Below are 5,218 nucleotides of genomic sequence, written 5' to 3' on the forward strand. Positions count from 1 at the left end.
CTATTTATCTATGTGAAACTTCACTGTCCGCAAGAAGTGTACAGGTAGATTTATCTATATGAAACTTCACTGTCCGCAAGAAGTGTACAGGTAGATTTATCTATATGAAATACTTACTCGCATCTTACTGTTTGCAACATTCAATCAAATTTTACTAACTCAATATTTAGCTGAGTTTTATTGTCTTCCGGATTTTTCTTCTGAAACATTTATTAATGTCTATTTTATTAAATTCTTTAAATACGTAAAAAGCTGGGAAAAAAAGGTAACTTTCAAATATTTTCTCTCAATAGAAGCCACCTACGAATCGCGTTATGTAAGTTAAGTAAAATTATATATGTTTTATATCTTTCATACAAACCTACAAGGACATGAGAATAAATTTGGCAAGATGAACAATGTTATTCATAATAATAAAATGTAGTTTCTTAAGAATAAAGTTTGAAAAACAGTCTCAGTGCTTTAAGTTATAGTTAAAGATTATATCAATTAAAGTAACTTATTTAGACCATTAAGATCTTAGAATCAGGTTAAAAAAGATACTTTTTTAATATAGGAAAAAATTAGAAGTTCATCAATCACTTAACAAAGAAGACTTCATCATGGTTTGCTTGTTCTGTTTCTACCATCAGTCGACTCCAACTGAAGCTGATTTTTCCAAGCCCGTTCCCTTGGCTGTGGTTTCGCTAGATAGTAGATAGGTACAGTGGGAATCTCATTAATCCTTTCATGCGTGTGCTCATATACTCGTAACTTCATGAAAAGTTATATACATATTCTTCCTTGGGTTCAGAGACAGAGTTTGACATAAATAGACAGGCAAAAAAAAAGAGAAAAAAAAAGAGAGTTGGATTGGAAATAATGTTGAAGACAGAAGTTGTAATGTTTTTAAGTTTTTGTTATATCTTAAGTCACTTTAGATATTTTTTTACCAATCCAAGGTCAATTTGATGTTAAATGAAAAGAAAAAATACGTTGTTGAACGGTTACTTTAATAATACACATTTCGTATTTTTCATATCTTTATTGGGTGAAAAGGACATTTATATAACACTCCATAAGCTCAAGAATAATACAATAAACTTAAAGAAGTTTTTACAGAGAAACTGCGAGAAAACTACATTTAAAGGAACTTTGAGAATAATGCAAACCTTTTCATGTATGTACATCAGCACAAGCCTGCCGTGGTAAGCAGGATACAATTGGTTGCACATGGAAACATAGAAAATTAGACATGAAAAGCAATGAGAATATTAGAAGAGCTCATTAGGTTTCAACCAACCAGAGCTGTGCAATTACAATTTGGAAATACTTAATGTACACGTTATTTAATATTATTTTGTCTAATTTGATATCACTACATCAGGAATATTGTGTATTGAATCTATAGTTACTTAGAGAGATTTTTGTTTGAAGTTAAGCACAAAGTTACACAATGGGCTATCTGTGCTCTGCCAACCATGGGTATCGAAATCCATAGACATATCGCTGGCCACTGGAGGGCTACTCAGACAGAAAAAAGGATATTAAGGACAACTGTTGATAGATTGAAAAGTATTTTCGATTTTCAAAAACCGGCTAACAATGGCGGTGATTCCGTCAATTTATCGTATGCATGAAGTATTGTTGAGTGAAAGGAATGTAACAATAACGACAGAATGCTATGGTAATTATGAAAAACATCGCACATCATTGTTTCACACTTGTGATATATTTTGTAACCTATAAAGGATTACACATATATAAATATGGCCATGCACATCAAATGCAAAAGTGTGAACGTACTGCCATTAATCACTTGTTTTCACATGACGTCACGAATTTGTGCCCTTGTGCCTTTCCGCCATCTTGTGGGTCAAACAACAAGCCTTAGTTCTCATTGAATCTTCTAGCATATTTGATAAGTGTTCAGTAACACAAAAGTAATCACCTTAGATAATATAAAAATAGGGTTAACACTTGAGTAGTTTATAGCTGTCATAATAGAGCAGATGACATCCTCAAGCGAGGTTTTTATACAATACAATTCCGATTATTAGGTTAAATGTAGGAAAGCAAACCAAGGATCTCAGCCGATGCGAGGCCTGGATAAAACTATCTTCATAAAAAAACCTTAGATGTATAGTAAGGTATGCAGGAGTAATCTTGGAACAAATGAAAATCCATGTTCATATATATATAAATTTGTAATTAAACAGGGTATCTAGAAAAATTACGGTGACATGAAAGTTGAAACGTTGCGTATGAGTACGAGCTGATTAATTAAAGAACTAAATACAAGTTTTTGTTATGGTAATATAAGCATTGTAACTTCCTATGTGAGTAGAAAAATAGTCGTTAGTGCTGCAAATATTTATTTTTTACTTTCACGGAAGCCAGTAAGTTTATTCGACACAGACTGGGTACTTTCGCTTAAACTAACAGATACATTACCCAATGGGGAAAGGACACAATCTAGGTTAACAAACTAACAGAGACGTTACACAATGAGAAAGGACACAATCTAGGTTAACAAACTAACAGATACATTACCCAATGGGGAAAGGACACAATCTAGGTTAACAAACTAACAGCTACATTACTCAATGGGGAAAGGACACAATCTAGGCTAACAAACTAACAGATACATTACTCAATGGGGAAAGGACACAATCTAGGTTAACAAACTAACAGAGCTGTTACCTAATGGAGAAAGGACACAATCTAGGTTAACAAACTAACAGAGACGTTACCCAATGGAGAAAGGACACAATCTAGACTAATAAACTAACAGAGACGTTACCCAATTGAGAAATGACACAATTTATATTAACAAACAGAGACGTTACACAATGGGGAAATGACACAATTTATATTAACAAACTAATAGAGACGTTACACAATGGGAAAGGACACAATCTAGGTTAACAAACTAACAGAGACGTTACACAATGAGGAAGGGACACAATCTAGGTTAACAAACTAACAGAGACGTTACACAATGGGGAAAGGACACAATTTATATTAAAAAACTAACAGAGACGTTACCCAATGAGAAAGGGACACAATTTATATTAACAAACTAACAGAGACGTTACACAATGGGGAAAGAATACAATTTATATTAACAAACTAACATAGACGTTACACAATGAGAAAGGGACACAATCTAGGTTAACAAGAGACATTATCAAATACAGAAAGAGCACGATCTAGGTTAGCCCTCCAGTGGCACAGCGGTATGTCTGCGGACTTACAACGCTAGAATCTGGGTTTCGATATCCGTGGTGGGCAAAGCACAGATAGCCCATTGTGTAGCTTTGTGCTTAACTTCAAACAAACAAACAAATAATCTTGGTTAACAAAATTTCCACCTATCACCAAGCCTCTTTTCTAATTAATATGTATCTGTATGAAAGTCTTATGAATCATTTTTGAGTTAATATACTTCATCGTTTATGGAGAGATGTGTAAATTTCATACTTTATTATTTTAAACTAAGTGGATTTAATTAATTTGAACTGTTTCAAGTACCAGAGGGCTGATGACTGACGAACAAAGAAAAACCAGCATCAAGTAATTGAGGCCTTTATTAGTTTATGAAAGATAACCAACCCGATGAAGACTCTAGCCAGCAAATTCAAATTTAGATTAAAAAAATGAAATGTACCAGCATTATTTAATATAACAAGTGATATGAGAAATGTTCATGATTAAAGTTTAAAATTAGGTTGGTGAGTAAATTATTAGATAATACTGAGAAGTTGTTTTGTGAGCAACACATGTAAGCAGTGGTTCAATTGTTCTGGTAATCTTATTATATGGTGTCATACTGTAAAGCTCCTGTTGAGATGAATGAAAGGTTTAATTACCAGTTGTCTTGTTGGCCTCATTAGGAGACCTTGATTATAAAAACTGCTACATTAATTATGATAAAATTTTAAAATCAAATCTTTATACTTATTAAGTATACAATTGTATTGACAAGATCTATACATGAATTTTGATAGAACTGTATTGCTCATAATAAATGTTTATATTCATAAATCATAATATATACTAAATATCAAATTATTAGTTATCAAATCAGTAATTTGATTCTGCAAATTAGACAGATGAACAAAATACAATTGTACTTGGATCACTCAATCAATTGATTTACATCGGTACTTCATTATTTTAAATATATCATATCATTTAGATATATTTACATCTAGAAAACACACTGGAAATAATTGCATATATTAATGCATGTTAAATTAATCTAACCACAATTAGAAATAAAGAATTAGATACTGAAACTGTTAAACGCTTATTTAAACAAACATATATTTACTTGTCGCTTTGAACTTGACTCACAAGATGCTGGTGGCTTGGGAAAACCCTGGATGTTATGACGTCATTGAAAACTTTTAGCTTCCAAACCCTAAAATACGTCTTCATAAAACCAAATGCCTGCAATATTAAGAGTAAGTTATAGTTATTCATTAATTATTGCTCGTAAGATAAATGAAACGATAAAGGTTACTTCCAATACTCATGTGCTAGTACACATCACGTAAAGGTATCGGTGCGAATTACTATAATTCTATGCTAATATGCATGTATTTACGCCACAAATGAAACAAAAAGAGTATGCCACCGTCAGTCACAAAATATTGTTAACCAGGTGTTGAAGCGATGAGGATTACTATCAACAATTACGGTCATTGTACATCAAGTTAATGTAACAATAAGAACACATCACTTAATAACGAGTTAACGTTATCAGGGTAAATGTAACGATTATTACTCATAATCACATGTTATTGTACACCAGGTGAATTTAACAATAAGAGAAGCTTGCCGTTTATCATCAGCTATTGTACAACAAATAAAATCACTAACAACGACAAACTTATTGCTAATCACAAGCAATTGCATCTCACGTTTATGTTTAAATGAAAGTAGATTACGGTTAATTACTTGTAATTTTACACCAAGTTAATGTAACAATAAGAACACATCACTTAATAACGAGTTGATGTTATCAGGGTAAATGTAACAATTACGGTTAATTACTTGTTATTTTACACCAAGTTAATGTAACAATAAGAACACATCACTTAATAATGAGTTGATGTTATCAGGGTAAATGTAACAATTACGGTTAATTACTTGTTATTTTACACCAAGTTAGTGTAACAATAAGAACACATCACTTAATAACGAGTTGATGTTATCAGGGTAAATGTAACAA

At 32.0% G+C, this 5,218-nt stretch overlaps 1 protein-coding gene across 7 annotated transcripts in view; it reads right to left on the reverse strand.

Annotated features, from left to right (window-relative positions):
* Nucleotides 1-206: 206 nt before the first annotated feature.
* The window catches only part of LOC106471169 (probable G-protein coupled receptor No18), a 55,286-nt gene continuing 50,274 nt past the window's right edge, over nucleotides 207-5,218 (reverse strand). For 2 of the 7 annotated variants that reach the window (XR_002613208.1, XM_013931757.2), the window contains one exon: nucleotides 1,010-4,434. The gene's annotated coding sequence lies outside the window, so the exon portion shown is untranslated. Of the gene's footprint in view, nucleotides 687-1,009; nucleotides 4,435-5,218 lie in introns of those variants that run through there. The other 5 variants (XM_022399805.1, XM_022399804.1, XM_022399806.1 and 2 more) reach the window with 5 other exon arrangements.

Source organism: Limulus polyphemus, unplaced genomic scaffold (assembly GCF_000517525.1).
Source record: "Limulus polyphemus unplaced genomic scaffold, Limulus_polyphemus-2.1.2 Scaffold4453, whole genome shotgun sequence".
Classification (NCBI taxonomy): domain Eukaryota; kingdom Metazoa; phylum Arthropoda; class Merostomata; order Xiphosura; family Limulidae; genus Limulus; species Limulus polyphemus.